The sequence below is a fragment of the Cynocephalus volans genome, chromosome 14, assembly GCF_027409185.1.
Source record: "Cynocephalus volans isolate mCynVol1 chromosome 14, mCynVol1.pri, whole genome shotgun sequence".
NCBI lineage: Eukaryota > Metazoa > Chordata > Mammalia > Dermoptera > Cynocephalidae > Cynocephalus > Cynocephalus volans.
This window is the reverse complement of record NC_084473.1, coordinates 45,002,837-45,022,851: the sequence shown is the minus strand read 5'-3', so window position 1 is coordinate 45,022,851 and position 20,015 is coordinate 45,002,837.

Below are 20,015 nucleotides of genomic sequence, written 5' to 3'. Positions count from 1 at the left end.
AAATTGTTAAAAAGGAACTAGTATTATGATAATGAATTAACAAATGGCTATTGAGCATTTCCTGGCTGTTGTTTCAGTTCTCATATCTCTGTTTTGCCCTTCACAATATTGTTGTTGTAATGGGGGAAAGGTACATCTAGTTAATGATTTCTATCCTGATGTTTTGCCCACATTCTCCAAAAAACCATTTCAAGACTGTTCTTTGCTAGTGAATTCAATGACAGTGTTAATTATCAGGGTCCAGGAACCCTTCTGTAAAAGGCAATTCGGTAGAGAGGAAAGAGCACTGGAATAGTGTCCTAGATCGTACTTCTGACCCTGCCACTTTTTACTTTTGTGTCCCTTGGCAATTCACTTAAACTAAATGAGCCTTTATTTTCTTATCTGTGAAATGCGGATAATGATAACTGCCTGCCTCCCTCTTAGAGGAGTTGTGAGGAACAAATAAGGTAATACAAGTGAAAAATGCTTTACAAACTGTAAAGTAACTATCAAGTATTTTTATTTTTATTGTTTTTATTGTACTAATATATGTATAATATAAAGTTCCCCATTTTAGCCATATTTAGGTACACAGTTCAGTGGCATTAAGTACTGTCACATTGTGGTGCAACCATCACCACCATTCATCTCCAAAACTTTTTCATCTTCCCAAGCTGAAAACTCTGTACCCATTAAGCACCAACTCTCTATTCCGCCCTCCTCCTACCCCTAGAGACCACCATTTTACTTGCTGTCTCTAAGAATTTGACTACTCTAGACACCTCATGTAAGTGGAATCATATGGTATCTGTCCTTTTGTATCTGGCTTATTTCACTTAGCATAATAGCTTCACGGTTTATCCATATTTGTAGTACGTATCAGGATTTCCTTCCTTTTTAAGGGTGAAAAATATTCACTTGAATATATATACCACATGTTGTTCATCCATTCATCTGGTGATGAACATGTGGGTTGTTTTCACCTTTTGGCTATTACAAATAATGTTGCTATTAGCACTGGTGTGCAAATAACTGTCCAGGCTCCTACTTTCATTTCTTTTGGGTATATACCCAGCAGTAGAGTTGATGGATCATATGGTAATTCCATTTTTAATTTTTTAAGGAACTGCCACAGAAGCTGCACCATTTTACAATCTCACTATCAATGCACAAGATTTCCAATTTCTCTATATCCTGGCCAACACGTGTTATTTTTTGGTTTTGATTTTGTTTTTGTTTTAAAAATAGCCATCCTAATGGTTGTGAAGGGATATCTCATTGTGGTTTTGATTTGCATTTTCCTAATGATTAGTAATGTCGAGCATCTTTTCATGTGCTTATTGGCCATCTATTTTTCTCCTTTGGCAAAATGTCCGTTAAGTCTTTTGCCCCTTTCTATATCGGCTAGGGTTTTTTTGTTGTTGAGTTGTAGATGTTCTTTATATATTCTGGATATTAATCCCTTATCATATATATGATTTGCAAATATTTTCTCCCATTCCATGGATTGCCAAGTATTTTTTGTTTTTAATCATATACCAGATCCTATAAAAATTATGCTCAAATCTTCATTGTGGAGCTCTAGGAAATGAGAACACTCCCCCAAACAGAGTTCCTCTACATAAACATGGTACCACAGTTTAAAGAACAGTTAAAATATTTCCATTGGCAATTCTTCTACTTCAGGTTAAATAAAAAAAAAAAAAATTGCATTTCAAACTTTCCCTATTGACAACCTGTCTTGATAAGATACCTAATTTAGTAGCAAGCTTGAAAGCAGTTTTCTTTAAGTGCTTATATAATAATTAGATTAACAGATTTGACAACAGAAAGCTAATGCCCAAGGGGATAATAAAGAGACACTTTTTAAAAACAGCATTTCCTGCTTGTGCCTTGCCATTCACCATCTACCAAGGAAAAGTCAACAAGCCATATCTTAGCAGAGAATAAATGCCCTCTCCAGAGGTAAACTGTCAAATTGCACAGGTGAAAATAACATTTAAAAAATGAGTACCTACAGGTCTTTCATTCATCCCTTTACTTTACAAACTTGATGGGCTTGAAACTGCATTAGGCACTGAAGGCACAAAAATGAGTGAGCACAGTTCCTGCCTTCAAGGAGCTCTCACTCTGATGAGGAAAATTACCAAGTAAATAGACAATTACAATGCAATATGGTGAGTACCAAGGAGCTCTAAGGAGTGTTTCCATCATGGTTAATTCACAGCTAAGTGCTGTGAAGAATACCTTAGACATATCAAGCCAATTGCTAACATATAGGGGCTTATAAAATCCATTATGAATATAAAATCTTATGAAATGTTAATTATTGTTATTATATTCTCATACTCTTTTAGTACTATGAGACAGAGTGCATAACCCACATGAGATTTTGTGTCTAAAATTTAAAATTTGTTTTCACTTTAAAAGTAACGCATTCTTACTCCAGAAAGTACAAACAATACAGAACTCCCAGAGGTAACCATTGTTAACAGTTCGCTATATTGTTTCATCTAAGATGTCATTGACTGTAAGATACATTCTAAATACAAAGATGCTAAAAAGTGGAGGAAAAAAAGGATTTTAATAAGCACTTGACATCTTGGATGAGCAGAGGGTAGAGGCAATGAGGTAGGTCTGAATAAACTGTATAAGGAAATCAGCAAGAAACCTGATTGCATAATTAAAAGAGGATTATATTTATTTTCATACTAATGTTTGTACTTCTAGGTATACTTCTGGGTATATTAAACTAAGAGGTAACTGTTCAAAAAGGCCCTGTCTCTTCGAAGGTGCTGTTTATATTTCCCAAATTGTAGTCAGTACCTTATGAGTAGGTTAAAGAGGATGATCCTCACCCTTCATAAGATTTATTCTGTATTACTCAAGTGAATCTTTGCTTGGAAAAAGATAAATCTCTGGTTTCTGAAGCATTGGTCAATATGTATATATTGGTCCCACATGAACTGAATAGATATGAAAGAACATATGCCTTTTTTTTCATTCATTGTCCTGTATTTATTTTCTCTACTAAATCCAAAGGGTTTTAAGGGATGAAAAATGTTGGGATGCAACCTGTCCAACTGTCAGGTCTCTTTGTTTCAGAAACATTAAGGAGGCAGCATGGGATAGCACAATATAGTATAATAAGAAGTATAGTATAATAGGAAGACCTGTGTATGAAGAGAACTACTCTTAGCTCTACCGCTAATTAGATGTGTAATTTTAGATAAATCACTTGACCTCTCTAGACCTCTGTTTCTCATCTCTAATTACTCTACCTAGTCCATAGGTTATTATGAAGATAAAAAAAAAAAAATCATAAATATGAAATCACTTCAGAAAATGTAGCACATTATTGTTTTATAAGGTATTATTAATACTTAAACATTTGTTACTGATCTGCAATGCCACCTTTAGACTTGGGCAAGAGGAGCCCCTGACCTGAGCCTTGTACTTCAGAGGGCCTTGCATATCACAAACACACACACACACACACAAATCTATTAAACTTCTATCATCATGTTCCGAGGAGACATGACCTCAACTCTGACAATAGCAATGACATTCTTTGGAGTGATTCAAAAACTACATACAACATTTTCTGGATCTGCACAAAAATGGATGATCTTTATTACACACATATTGAATTTGACCTCACCGACACTCTTGGTTAACAATGGAGATGCCATTTAAATGCTATTATAGCAGTTAGATATAATTTAGATAAGATAGTGAGCTGCATCAGGATAGTTAAGTGAAACAATAGAGTATCCTCAAATAAATGAGGAATTGCGGTATATGATAAAAAAAAAAAACTTTTGATTTTGTGCTAGTTTGGTGTGAACTATTACTTGCTATTATTGATGTTGGGAAAACCTTACAAAAGACACAGACCAATCTAAGTTTGGCTAGCTTGTATTTTAAATAATTTAAAATACTTTAAAAATTTTTATAGAGAAAAATTTTTCTAAATAGAATAATCCTAAATGTGGCACATACAACAAAAATGATCTTCCAATAAGATAAAAGAAAATTGGAACAAGGAATAAAAATATTTGCATGATTATAAAAGATCTATACAAATTTATACCTATATTTATGTATTATAAGTACATATTATTTTTTATGCATTCCGGATAGTGGTATGGTCTCCTTGAAGAGAGATTTGAACAAACTGGACCACATATTGTTTTTCTTTATAATACACAAGCATTAAAAATATTGAAAGAAGAACTTAATACTGAATGAACAAATACTGCTTTAGGAGCTGGCAAAAAATAAAGTTACAATATAAGTAGAATTCACTTGACAAAATTAAAAATGTATAATATTTTCTATGATAATTATCATTATTGCAAATCCATTAAAATGTCTAAATATGATATGTAAAATTCATGGTTCATTTCCACATGTAAGTATTGATTTAGAAATTTAATTGGAGGGCCGGCCTGTGGCTCACTTGGGAGAGTGAGAAGCTGATAACACCAGGGCCACGGGTTCAGATCCCTGTATAGGGATGGCTGGATAGCTCACTTCAGAGAGCATGGTGCTGACAACACCACATCAAGTGTTAAAATCCCCTCACCGGTCGTCTTTAAAAAAAAAAGAAAGAAAGAAATTTTATTGATAATGTCAGTTGCTACTGCCTCAGATGAATAAAATTTTTCCAATTCTAGTGAAATTAACTTTTAAAACATCTAATATAGAAAAATTTTTTTATATTACTAATGTGAATTTTTTTTTTTTTTTTTTTTAAAGATGACCGGTAAGGGGATCTTAACCCTTGACTTGGTGTTGTCAGCACCACACTCAGCCAGTGAGCGAACCGGCCATCCGTATATGGGATCCAAACCCGGGGCCTTGGTGTTATCAGCACCGCACTCTCCCGAGTGAGCCACAGGCCGGCCCACTAATGTGAATTTTTTAAGAGGCACTTTTTTTTCTAGAGACGCTTATCATTATATTCCTGGATAAAATTATATGACATCTAGGATTTACTTCAAAAAATTGGGTAGAGAGAGTTGGGGAGTATAAACAAAGCAATATTGACCAAGAGTTGATAATTACTGTGACCGGATGAGGAGTACATGAGAGTTCTTTATACTCTATTATCTACATTTATAAATTTTTGTAATTTTCCATAATGAAGAGTTAAACAAAAATCTAAGAAATATGTAGGGGAGGAAAAAACTTCAACTTTCAAAAGACAAATTAATAGGAGAAAAAACATACAAATTTTGTATTTCATGTTAATATTCTAATTTTTACATGCATGGAGGCCTTCATAGAAAAAAAAAATGAAGATACAAATAACTGGTTAGAACTTGGAGATGGTTAGAATCCGGGGTTTATATACCATTTTTAAAAAGGATGATAAATTGTGGGTGACAAGACAAAGGAAGAGGGTTCTGGGCTTCTAGGAGCAATAAATTGTGGGAAGGTAAACATATGGGGGAAACTAATGAAAGATAAGAGTTATTTTAGTAAGGTTTGCTTGTGCAGACCCATCTCAGTATTGACTTTCTATCTCTAGTGGTAAGAGTTGTTCTCCTGGTGTGGGAGAGAGAACACCATCACAAAGACAAACTTACGTCTTGCTTTTAGGCAGACAGGAGGACAAAGAGCTCTTTTTGTGTTTGCTCCCTTCTTAATTGCTTTCACCTCAGAATAATCCTTATGACAAAGTAGCATGTTTTGAGGTGGCATATTCTGACCCCCTTTAAGGGGATCATATTCTGAATATATCATATTGAATATCATATTCAAGGTGATCATATTCTAAATATCCCCTTCAATGGGGATTCATATTTTGAATCTCCATTGATTCACGAAAAGTTGTCCATTTTGCTATTATTGTCAATAGAACACAAACTGTGTGAGAATCTAAATTATAAAAATGTAATTATTTTGCTGGAAAAAATAAAATGCAATATTTTCTTAAGCAAAAAATACAGAATAATTTATGAATTGTGTACACATTAATCTTATTAGTCATCCAAACATCACCAGTCCATCAATGAAACAGCCAAATGCACAATAATTAAACCTAATCATTTTTGCTGTTTAGCTAAATTTCAGTCATATAAAAGCCATTGCTTTACACATATTTTTAAAGTTTTGTCATAATAAAGGTATATTTGACAATTTATCAAGGGAGGTGGATAGAAAAAATTTATTTAGTGGTTTGTTAGCTTGATTTATAATTTTTAATGATTCAGGCATATTGCATGTAGCCCTCTACTTATACTCTTGTCCTGGGCACTGCAAATGTTAGGAATTAGCATCTTGTTCTCAGAATTTCTATTGTATTCTTAATTTTAACAACTTAGATGTTCGGATGAGGATTCCTAGAATAATAATTTTGTTCAATTTATAACTGTCTTCCCCAGAATATTTTAGAAAAACATTGTATAATTTTTCTGGATATCAGAATCTGGCCTCAGGTATCTCTGAATATTTTACCCTCATCAGGAACCATGTGTATTCATGGTTGTGTTTATGCTCTGCCCCTCTCCAAAAATAGTAAACATCTCTTTAAAAGAATATATGGGTTCAAGTTACAGTCCCTTGAGGGAAGACCTTTGGGGTAGTTTGAGATAACTGATCATCCATATCAAGGATGTTCTGTAGATAGTTCTGTTTATAAACCCAACCTCTTATTCAATATAAATATTAGGCCTTAGGACCATTAATGTAGACAGAAAACTTGAGATCCCTTATCTTCTATATGGTGAGGAGATTTAGCTTCATATTTTCTTTGCATTTGGTCCCCAAACTAGAAAATGCAAGGGGGTAAGGGGGCTAAGGTAATTATCTGAGCAACATTTAGTCCATATAACCAACCAACAATTAGTTAATTTGTTTTACCTAAATTACCACATATTCCTACCCCTAAAGTCCTTTTTCTGCTATATGACAACTGAAATCTCCGTGTACAGCAACATTTTCTCACTTTTGAAAAAACTGGTTGTTTCAAGCTACATTTGATAGTAGAACTGACCCAAAATGTACTAATCCCTTTCTTAGGAGAAAAAAGAAAAAGGCTGTAAAATAAGTTCCAATTTCATAAACACTGAAATGTGAAAAAAAAAAATTATGTCTTATAATTGAGAAAACACTAAAATATTTTTTTAAAGTCTGCCCTAGAATTACAAAAGTTATTATTTTTTTATTGTGCTAAAATATATATAACCTAAGGATTGCCATTTTAAGCATTTTTAAACATGCAGTTGCATGGAATTACATTCACAATGCCCTGTGACCACTACCTCCATTTATTTCCAAAACTTTTTGTCATCCTAAACATAACTTCTCATTATTCCTTCCTCCAGTTTCTGGTAATATCTAATCTACTTCTGTCTCTGAAATTTTTTTCTTTATAATTTATTTTTTCTTAATTGACCCATGATAATTATATATATTTGTGGAGTACAATGTGATATTTGGGTACATTTATACTGTGACCACCAGGCAAAGCACAAGACCTTTCAGTTAGTCTGCTTGAGAAATAGGTCTGAGTGTTCTACCTCCTTGAACATTTTAAAGTATATTTAATCTCGTTTTAGTGTAATGTTAAAATATTTTAAATTTTATGTGTTAAAAATGCAAAATGTTTTGAGACTAAATACCAGAGTCATTAGGTGTTACTGTGTTTACCCAGTAATTGGCTCCTCTCCTATAATGGATGAATCTTTGTTTCAGAATGGAAAAATAAATTAAACAGAAAACAAATTCCCTACATAAAGGTCATATGAACTCTTTGTAACCAGGAATGAGATATTACAGTGAGTTTCCCGAGGACCTGGTATTTAGTTATAGTAGCTTGCTTCACTCTGTAAATGTCAATAACTAGTGTTTGTAAGTCTGAACTATTACAATGGTCACTTTCATGTAATAATCGCATCCTTATTCTCTGGCTAGAACAAACAACATAAAAATTGTGAACAGTGTGTGACTAAGTAGGGGAAATAAATATCTTTTAACAGTCTGGGAATAGCAATAGCATTTGAAGATGGAGAAGAGAAAAGCAAAAGAGGCATTCTGGATCTTTTTGGTACTTTTGATTCTGTCTTTGCCACTACCAAAGTCTTAAGTGGATACAAACTGCTATTAAACATCTTCAACGTGTCTGTCTTCCTCATTCCCAACTCCTTTTTTCTAGGTAGAGAGGACAGACTGTCCTTGGGTTGAGAAATACTTTGGTTGTTATGTGTCATTCTATTTCTTAAGCCCCAGATAAGAGGAATCAGATAGTAACTAAAGGAATTGCCGCATTCATTCACTTAACTCCTACTATGTGCCAGACACTGTGTCTGGAACCGAGAATGACTAAGGTCAAGTCTCTGCTCTTCAGAAGCTTTGATGTGATGGGGGGAAGAGGGGTCAGGCATTGGGGTCAGGTGTTGTTACATTATTGTACCTAACAAATCATTGGGCTTCTGGGTGTTGATTACAGGTAGGGAAATCAAACAGGATTACTTAAATTAGCCGGGGGTCTGTATCCTGGGGTGGGAGGTGGGGGGCAGTGGTGTACAGAAAGGCCTTCCTGCAAAGAAAAGACCAGAATTTACATTCTTAACCAATGAATAGGAATTAGCAAGATGAAGAGCCTTCTAGGCAGGAGGATCAGAATAAAACTGGCAGAAATTGGTGAGTCATCAGACGGGGGTTGGGGCAAAAGAGAAAGAGGAATCTCAGATGGGCAGGTCGGAGCTGTAGAGGGATAGCCAGGGAAGTCAAATCAGGTTTTTATCAGATCTTTCTTCTGTCAACTCTGCTTTGAGGAATGTCCCTTTCCCCCGTTGATTGGTCCCTTTGTCCTAACCCATGTCACGGCTTCTAACCTGGTTCCAGTAAAGAACAGGTCAATAACTAACCTCACCCATCTGGGTTTGGCACTTTGGCAAGTCACCCTGTTTCTAGCGTCCTCCCTGCTCTCCATCCGTGACATTGATTCCTGTTAAACCCCTTCACTCAGTGCATTTTGCTGCTTGTTTGGCTTGTGTTCTAGATGCCTAACATCCAGTTAAATTAAAATTAGTTTTATACTTATTGATCTTTATTTGCTAGAAAGAATACAATTACTCAAAATAAGAGCTCTCTTAGTTTTTTGTTTTGTTTTTAATGATTTCCAAAGAAATAACCAAGAGCTGAGGACTAAAGGATAAGTGATATGGCTAAGTCCTTAGTGACAGTTCTTAGTGACTGAAGACTTAAAGCATCTGAGTTCTTAGTTACATAAACTAACCCAAAACCTTGCCCTGTCTCTGGACTTCTCAGTTTCATGAACACATACAATCCCTTATCGTTTAAACCAGTTTGAGTTGTGCTTTTTTGCTACTTGCAACATTAAATATTCTCTAGTATATAGCTACTATTTGTTGAGAGCCTACTATATGCCAGGCATTGTAATGTCTGTTCTACAAAGACTAATTCTCACATTTTTTTTAAATTGTGGCAAAATATACATAAAATTTCCCATTTTATTAAGTCTTCATAGTACAGTTCTGTGGCATTAATTACATTCACAATGTTGTGGAACCCTCATCACTATTTCCAATCACAACCATATTTTGGGGTGGGTATTAATATCCTCATTTTACTAAAAAGGAATCTGTTCCTTAGAGAGGTGTGTTACCCAAGTCAGACTACCAGTTAGTGATGTAGTCAGGATTTAAACCCAAATCTGCCTGATGGTAAAGCCCATGAGTTTTTGGGGGGTTTTTTTGGTTTTTTTAATTGTATTTATTATCGTACCAAATTAAATTATTGAGCAAAGAAACAAGAAATCTCGGTCAAATTACTAACTCAGTGTTTACAACACAGAGATTAAGATCTTGGGAGGAGCAGATGCAGCAAGTAGAAAACAAGGTAAGGAACAAAAAGTGATCAGAATCCAAGTCATCAATGGTAGGACGCTGGAGGTTAGAGCTAGGGGGAATAGGGGAAACCATTTAGGTTCATGAAGTAGGGTTAGAAAGGTGCCTCATCAGTGGAGACTTCAAGAATATCTGGTCACCTAAAAAAAAAAAAAAAAAAGAATATCTGGTTGTACTTGTTTATCTTATTCTGGTTTGTAGGTGAACAATCCTTGCCCTGCCCATTTACTTCCCCAAAAAGATCCTGATCTGAAGACTAATAACAAACTATATTTTAAAACAAAAATACCCTCAATTTTATGTTAAGAATTCATTAAAATAAGTCGCATAGTAAAGTTGACCTGTATCAAGAGGGAGACACATCCTGTGGTGGGGCCTGGCCCTTTAGATGAGGTCTGTAATGACTGAAGAGCTCTATTTCCTTCTTGTTAGGACAAGATAGATCTCAAATAGTGTCCCCACCTCCCACACCCCAGCCCCAAATCACAAGCTTCTGGGCTAAAAGCTACCCATCTTTGATGAGTATCTCTTGTTTACTTTTTAACTAAGCTATTAGAACACTAGAAGGTGTTTAATCTGTTGACCTGTTTGTTTTCGAAAGTCTGACTCCTTTCATTTGTGATCCTAGGTAAGTAGTAGCTTGAAGGGTTTTACTTATACAAAAAAGATCAGTTCCCTAATTTTCAATTTCCATAAGTGTAAATTTCTACAATGTCAGAGGCTGTCTTGAAATGGGGGAGGGGAAGTTATGAGAATAAATTGGGTAAGACTCCCTGATGTCTTCACCCCCGCCCCCCAAACCTGGAACTCTTCTACACCAAGGCCCTTTCTACAGCTGTTCACTGAACAAAACTAACATTTTCTCAAAAATTATTTTTATATATAAATCTATGTGCTGACCTTGATGATTCACTCTTTGCCCACTGAATAGCAATATGAGAGAAGCCGGAGCCCCATAGAGTCTATGTCATTTGACACGGTTGACATATGTATGAAGCTTAATACCCGTCTTGCTCTAGAGCAGCATTTGGTGAGTGAATGTCCATAACATGTAGGCAGTCTGTTTGATAATATAGATTCTTTTGGAAAAAACACATAAGAATGAATTTTTTTCACCTTATCTTTTCAGTTTTTACCCTTGGCCCCTCTTCACTCTCACCACTCCCTGCAGTAGCCTATCTTTTCAGAAGCCATGGAAGGTGAGGGCGGTGCCACACTATGCAGTACGTAGCACAAACTAAGTAACAGTAGATAGTCTGTAGGGACAAAGAATGGCTGACAAAGGATCAGCTCAAGTCACGTGGGAGCCCTGGGAAAAGGAGTAATCTGCTCCTCCTTTAAACCAATATTCTTTAAATAGCTGATAGCATAGAGAAATTCATTTTCTATTAATATAAAATGTATAGCCTTTCATGGTCAAAATAAAGAATTTATTACATGCACTGAACATAACAATATTTCCACTTATTTAGAATTGTCTTTCACTTCACATTTTTTCTATCACATATCACTTGAATAGCAATAGTTACTTACCAAGCATAGAGGTAAATTATAGTTACTAAATCTTGTTCAAAATTTTTTTGCAAGTTCTCTTTTTCCTCTAGTTTTTAATGTCATAAAAACAGTTCTAACTTTCCCAAAGTTCTTTTTCTTTTTTTCATTTTTCTTCTGAGAATTTCTGAGTTAGACAATCTCTTGTAAGACATGGTCATGGCTTTATAACGTAGAAAATAACCATCTTTTCCTTGAAATAGTGTTAGAAATTTGAGGTAGAACTCCAAACCCAAGTCCTACTCCGACCCCTTCTCCCAACAAGCTTCTTTGCGGGAGCATGCACACCTATATCTATACCCCAGTGAGAATCCCAGTATCATTTTATCAGTAAGCAGGTAAACACCCAAACTTAAAGTGAAGCTTGGGTCATGGCTGAGTAGAGGCCAGGAAGCCTAAGTGAGGCCTCTTACTTGTCCATCTCCAAAACTAAATCTTGGTACCCCTTCGAGTGTGCTAGAAGAAAGAAGAGAGAGAGTCAGGGTAAGAACAAAACTGAAGTAGAGAGGTATCAACAGCTAAGCATAAGTCCAACTATCTGACCAAATGCTAGGATGAGGTTGGCCTGACAGACCCATGCAATTGGCAACAGAGAGTGGAGAGGAGGATTAGGCCTTCTCACCAGAGGTAGCTCCCTCCACCCCCACACCCCACCCCTCATCACTTGATTTGCTTTCTACAAGGGGAAAAAAGTGCAAAACAGCTTGTTGTTCCTAAGGGTAGGAAAAGAAAAAATAGGCTTTAGAGCCCGTAGGAGATTAAAGTGAGTGCCTTTCAATGTCATGATCCTTCCCTCTAGTGAAGTGTCCTCAGTGTCTCTGACCAGACTAGTCACTTCTTCCATGCAGGGGATCTAAACAGAAGGTAGGTAGAGGAACAGAAGCTTGGGTGGAAGTTCTCTCCTTCATGAGCTCTGGCAGAAATGCAGAGAGAGAACAACAACCCCCCACCCCCAGGCCCCATTATTCTCTCTTTAACAACTGGGTTTAATAATCAAACCTTTGTTAAACTAGGACTGTCCAACTAGGAGAGATTAGCAGCTCCCTCAGTTATTACCACTGCTCCTCGCTGTAACTTCCTGGGACCAATGAGATGTACAGTAGTTAACTGTTTCTCCTAAGATTTTCTGCAATAGGTCAGGATAAATCATTAATCAATTCAACTTCAAGGCCACACTGCACTCTAGGCCAAATACTCACTCCCTAGTCTATTTCCCATCTGAAATTATGCCTAGTCATATTGTCCAAAATTGTTCCACAGAGAAGATTACTCTTAAAAGTCCAAATATAACAACAAAGAATGGCTGAAAATTAAACAATGTGGAAACCCTTCTCATTATTAAATTCCCAGGAAAATTCAAGTCAAAAATGAATTCCTCTTCCCGTTGTAAACTGAACTCTAAAACCTTAAAGCCCAAGATACTCCCCTCTCTAGTTTTCTGATCTTTTCAGTCCGTCAAAGGGTTCTCCCTCAAATGCCTTGAGGTTTGGGGTCCTTCAGCAACCAGTCATCTTCTTCCATTACAATGGGGGTAGCACCTTCAGTACTTTTAAAATTTAAGTACTCTACCTAAACCTCTCATGTCCCATAAATGTAAAAGCAGACATGACTCTTACAGCAATAGCATTTTGCAAACAAAATGATGTTCCTAAAACCCCATATATAGACTCATCTTGCTGTTGCCTATCAAAGATTGCAGCAGACATTAGTATTTCTCTGGGGAAGGGAAATAATGCAGAGGGAACAAAAGATGAAGAGAGAACATCTTGGTTTCTGACTTGCCAGGATGCCTGCTAGAACGTGTGTTTTCCAACTACTGCCTGTGAACATAAATTCAGCTGCGATTAAGTTCTCATCAAGAGGTTAACTGTGACACTACGCTTGTAATAAGAACAGAGGTGACCTCCTACACAACATCTTTCTCCTCAACCCTCCACCTCCAATTTTTTTCTAGGGACCTACATTTCCTCCATTCAGTTCACCATATCTACAGTCACAAGATCAAGTCTGATTGTCTAAGAGTAATCCCCTTAAATTTGCCAGGGGTTAATTCAAGAATGGGCATAGGGTCCAATAAGTTACATAGAGAAATGAGGAGGTTTTTTGTTTTTTTGTTTGTTTTATTTAAACTCAATATATTTTCATTCTTTGTAAATACAATGAGTACAACCTTTTAACTTCACAAATCAGTTAATTCACTTTGTACAAGAATAGTTTTACCCATACTATGATAGTCCAAGTGCTGAATTTTTTTTCTCAGTGCTAGTTACCTAATCAAAATGTGAAAAGTACAGCAGCTATTTAAAAATGTTTGTTTCTACATTTCCATAGTATAGATTTATATCAAAGGAGCAGCTTATAGTGTGGGATGTTTTAAGCAGTCTCATCTCTAATGTCTTGATCATACCCAAGTCTACTTTCTTTCCCTTGGTAACCTTTCCATGTTTTGAATACAGCAGGCCTTATGTATCTGTAGGTTCCCCATCCACAGATTCAACCACCCACTGATTAAACGTATTCAGAAAAAAAATTTTTTTAAATACAATAGAAATAAAGAACAGAATATAACAACTATTTACATAGCACTTACATTTTATTAGGTATTATAAGTAATCTAGAGATGATTTAAAGTATACAGAAAAATACTTTATACGTTATATGCAAATACTATGCCATTTTATATGAAAGATTTGAGCATCTTCGGATTTTGGTATCCTTGGGGGTTCCTTGAACCAATCCCCTGCAAATACCAAGGGATGACCGTAATTCTATTTCCATTTCCCTTTTGAGTCTGATATTTCTGACCTAGAAGACCAATGCTGAATTAAATCTGGTTTCTATTGAGTGACATAGCTTCCTTTTCCATGTGTGAACACAGCACCCCACATTTACAATAGGCAACCCTGAAGGGTTATAGCCTTGCAGTTGATTTTGGGGGGTATTTGTCCATCCCCAGAAGAAACCCAAGACGTTTTAAACTTTATGACACAGCTGCTGCCACTGTTTCCTGCTTTAGAATTCTTTGGGTCTACTAACTCTGCTTGCTTCCTGAAATAAATCTTAGCTGGATAGTCACTCTCAACAGACTCCTGAACATGAAGCTGCTATTGATGCTTCCAAAGGCCATAATCTCTGGATCATAGTGGGGTCTGACACATCTTCTAACATGTGCACGTCCCCTAAAACCGCACTTTCTCTAGCTTTCAGATTCTCCAGCCCTTGTATAACCTGTGCTACCTTGTGTATTACTTTCTGCCATTTCTTTCTTTACTCCTATTCCATTTGTTTCTATCATTCACTACTTCTTTCAAGGAGACCCAGATGAGTTTTTAAATTTTAACCTGCTACTTAAGTGGATCCAATTCTTCTTCTAACACAGATAAACCTTCAATGTTGTCTTTTTTTCTTTTCTTTCTTTCTTTATTCTAGGCGTAGGCATTTGTTTCCTGACCTACTCCTTAAACTCATTCTTGAGAAGCTCCGACAGTGAAAAAATGTCAGGATATTCTGCATCTACCACAAGACCTTCAGTTTCAAATACTGCTTGAGTGGAGAAATCTTGCACAGAAGGTCTGTCCCTATTAGTTTCAATCCATATCTGATCTCTACCTATTACTGTTCTGCCTTTTTCCTTTGGTGTTGTCTTTCCTGTATCTTTTTAAAAAATTTCTAATACTATTCATTTTCTAGGCATATTTCCTTATAACAAGAGCAAACCTGCTTCCCTACATACAATGTCCATATAATCTTGAAATTCATCAAGTAAGGTCTGAAATAACAACAATAACGTCTAACCATTTACTGAACCCCTACTATGCACCAAGCACTGTTCTAAAGCATTTTATAGGTATTAATTTACGTAATCCCCATGACAATTCCACAAAATAAGTGCTATTATCACTTCCATTTTACAGATGCAGAAACAAGCACAGAGAGGTTAAGGGATTGGCCAAGACCAGACAGCCAGTAAATGGCAGAGCTCTTTCTTGGTCTTCCTCTCTCACATGTGCCCACACTTTTGTCACCCAGCAGTCCTTCCATAATATAACACACTTTTACTGTTCTGGCCTACTCTTCTCTCAACACTCTTTTCTCTGCTTTTAAAAAGCAAAAATAAAGATTTACAACTGTCTATCATAGCCATCCTAAAACTTGAACATAATTAATTTCTTTTAATAGTGCTATGTCCATATGGTCCCACAGGGAAGGGTATTAAAGTTAGATTCTATAATTCCTTAAAGATAACCTCTATTCTGAGTATCATTGGATTGTGTGCTTACCAGGTTTTCCCACATACACACTAAATTTAAATCCTTAGTTCCTAGTTAATTTTCGTACCTAACTGATAAAATATTATCTGAGCATGTTCTAAAGAATGAATTTTTGCAGCTTACTGAGATAAGTCATTCATACTCTAACAAGGATATTTTAAACAGAGCTGGTTATTCCTGCAGGGAAACCATATTCAGATCAAACTAATTTCTTAAATGACATAAAAGGAGTGAGCAGCTTTGAGGTGTCTTATGTAACTTGACTGAGTGCTGATGGCTTGGGACTAGGTGATAGAATGACAACGGAAAGGGAATCTGAAATCTTTTAAATGGTAAAAATTATAATTTAAAAATCACAGTAAATATCACCTGCCAGGTACTAAAATGATTAAAGAGCTTATTTTTTCCACACTCCTATTGTGATAGGTTTTATAAACAAATAATTTTAAGTACACTAACCTGTTAAGCACCAGTAATTAGCTGAGAAAAACAAACACAAATGTTCTTGAAGAGAGAACAAACCCTGAGGGAATTCAGTCCTCTGAAATTATGCTAAGTGTTTCTGAAATAATTCTGGAAGACTCGGACCCCAAATAAAAATCTCCTTTAAATTTTTCTCCTGTTCTCTATTATATATAACTTTCTATGAGAGCTAATTGACAAGATTATTTGCAAATATACGTGGTGATGGGTAAAACCCTCTGGAATATTTTGGGCTTTTGCCAGAAGAATTAATTCTAATGACTCCTGTGCATAGAAAGGGCACTGGATTGGCAGGCAGTAGCTTTGCTACTAAATAGTTATGGGATTTGGTTTTGTCACCTCACTTCTTTGGACATTAGTTTTCCAGTCTGTAGAATATGGAAATGAGATTAAATGATCTCCAAGCCCCTTCCTAACAACTCCCAAGTTCCACAATTTTAAGTTAAGATGGCCTTGAACACTTTTGCACAAAGAAGACTCTAACATTAATCCATGAAATAAACCAAAAATACGTAGAAACCAGTGATATGGGGATACAATAATACTTTTTAATATCCCCCAATATATGGTCTGTTACTGCTAAACTAGTTTCTCTCTTGCACTTCATCAGCCATCATGGCTCCAAGAAAGGGAGCAGAGCAAATGCCATCTCAAGAATGAAGGAGATATAAGGAAAGTTCCTGACATACAAGGAGAATAACCCATCTCTTGTAGCTCGGGAGAATGATGGAAAGAAGAAAGAGGGACAAGAAAGAAGTAATCAGACCCAATGTGCTTACTTTCCATCCCCTCTCAGGGTAGAAACTAGAATTGGAGGTAAGCAGTTGCCATTTCCACAGAGATATGGGGAAATCTAAGAAAGCTGGAGATAGCGATTTGCTTTCCTGTGAAAGGCCAAAACATGTAGAAGCTCTGCGTTCAGCTTGACACATATTCAATATAACACAGGAAGAATAATGCCACATTTGTGGAGAGAAGTGGCTCAATAAATAAGCCCAAAGTAAGGCTTCTGGCTCATCAAGGCCTACGTGTGGTATTCAGGGAACCCCAACATGCCCATGTGTCTTAGTGAGAGATAGAGTGGCAGCATGAGGCTCAATGGACCCGTGGAGACTTGGAATCAGTACAAAGAGGTTGCAGTGTGGGGGGGAAATGGTTCAGGTATGGATTCCAGCAAAAGGAATCAGCATGACACCTCAAAGGGACAGAAATTACCAGTTTTACCTCTGAGGCTAGCAGTCCTGCTATCAGACCATACCAGTTACTCCATACCAAAGGACAACACAAAGACTGGCATTTGTGGCTTAGATGCCCTTCCCTGATGCTATAATAAGCCTCCCCGTCCCTCAGGGCTGCTAACTAGCCCACAAGTCACTGTGTGTATTAGAAAAAGGTGTTCCCTTTCTCAAGACACTTTACTTCCATCTATCAGAAAACTGTCATAATACACTGATTTTGTTACAACAAGGCATTTTACTGCAATATGCCAGAGAATTGTAATAAATTTAGAATTCTAGGATATGTAAAAGATACCCCCTATACCATATACAACAACCTTCTACCTCCATACACATCTTGGAATGAGAGAGAGGTGGAGAAATAAAATCTGAAAGACATTTATGTAAAAAAAAAAGAAAAAAAAAATTGAGACAATGTGGAGACTTAAAGTTAAAAATGACAGAAAATAAACTACATTTTCTTTGTACATCTGAATTATTATTATAAGTAAATCTTCAACTTTGCAACGTAAAAATACACTTTATGCTCAAGATTTTGCCTTTTATTTTATTGGTATTTTCCATAGGACCTTACAAGTTATTGCATACATGGAAGGAACCAATAAGTACTTGTTTAATATGAGCCAATTTTTAGAAAAATCAGAATTATGCACACACATAATTTTCCTGTACTTTCCCCTTCTCCCCCTATATTTATTTGAACCAAATCTAAAATTGTAAGCATTTGCACCTACCTAACACCATAAAAATTTGGAGTTTTTCAGTTGTTTTCCAACAGTCACCCTCCTCAAATATTCTTTTGAGAAGGAAACGTAGATCTCCATTTTCTGGACCAAAAAGAGATCATTTCAAAATCACAGAACTTTTTAAAAAAAAAAATTGAAAACAGTATTATGCAGTCCAAAATAAACTTATTTAAAAATGAGGAGGGGGGAGGCTCATATCTAAAAATGTGAAGTAATTTGCCTAGAGTCACATATCAAATCTGAGACTTAAACACACTACACAATTCTGGCTCACCTGTCCTTGTGCTTCTCCCTCCTCCCCAAATACAAACTTTTCCCCCTCTCAGCCTTCCTTTATCATGCTTTGCAATCCCTTAATTATGTAGCTCAAATCTAGAAAGCAACTGATCAAACTCAAATGAGAGAAAAATCACCCAGAAATCTGCAAACAAGAAAATCAGGTAAACTGCCACTTTTACCACATCCAAAACATGACAAACAAAAGAGGGAGAATTGAGAAAGAGTACATTTTCCGTCATCACAACAGCAGCTAGGGAATAAAAATGAGTTTTCCTTGGGGAGAGATTAAGTTATGGGTACCAGATACAGATACAGAAGATAATTCCTCTTGGGGTTTTTTCTTTTCCTTTGAGTTTGTGGGATTTAAAACAAACAAACAAACAAACAAACAACCCTTGTAAATCACATAAACAATTATAACCTCAACACATTTACTTCTTTCCTTTTCTCACATATTATTTTCCCGAACATTATCTAGATCACTTCTCCAAAACGCAAAGCAAATTGGCCAAAAGGTCAAAACCTTTTCATGACTCCTCTTAGGCTACTGTTAGGAACCTACTCCAAACTTCGGTGACCAAGCTCCAAGCTTGGTGAAGATCTTCAAGGTTTGCAAATACGCTCAGCTTGGCTAAAGGGCACAGAATCTCTAGCGCTCCCTACAGCTCAGATTTTGAACCCGCCTACCACAGAAAACCCGCGTTACCAAAGATTGGCTCCTTCGCTCCACTTTTTTTCCGCTTAAAAAATCGGGTGAAGGTTGGGGTGGGGGGGAAGGCTGAAACGGCGAACCGAAGGATTAATCACTACTCCCCATTACATCAGCAGCCCCCGCCCTTTCCTCAGAGCACCTCCTCTGCTAGAATCGTCGCTATGCACTGGCGCTCCCTTCTCCCACCCCCAGCTCTATTATATGCCCCGATACCTCCCCATTATCACCCGCCCAGCCACACTCCCCCTTTCCTCCTTCCCCTTCTCAGCGGGGGAGGGAGGAAACCGGAGAGAGGAAACAGGGCGTGGAAGGAAGAGACTTCGCGATAAGAGCGGAGGCCCCATTGGCCCTAAGGTTGTATGGGCGCCTCCCATTGGCCGTCGGGCCGGAATCACCGCCCCTCTTCTTCCCCGCCCATTCCCCCCTCCCCCCGCCGCCCCGCGGCCCTCCCCCGCGCCCCTGGACAGCCCCGCGGCGGGGAGGGACCGACTGGGCGAGTGGAGGCTCCGGCGGTGTCAATGGCTCCTCCTGCCACGGAGCAGCAGCAGAAGCGGCGGCGACGGGGCTGAGAAGAAGGAGGAGGAAAGGTTCCTTTAAGGAGGAGGAACGACGACGCCTCTTTTTCCCCCTATCTCCTCCCTTTACACTCATTTCCCCTTCGCTGAGGAGAGAAGGGGGGAGGAGAGAGAAGAGGCCGAAGAAAGAGAGAAAAATTCCTCACAGAAATCTCTTTCGGGGGTGTGGGGGGGAGGAAGAGGGAAAAAAAAGAGAGCCGGGCGCCCCCTGCTCCCTCCCTCCCTTCTCTCCCTCTCTTCTCCTCTTTCTCCCTTCCTCACCCGCCCGCCCACTCCCCCCGCCGCCGGAGACGCCGC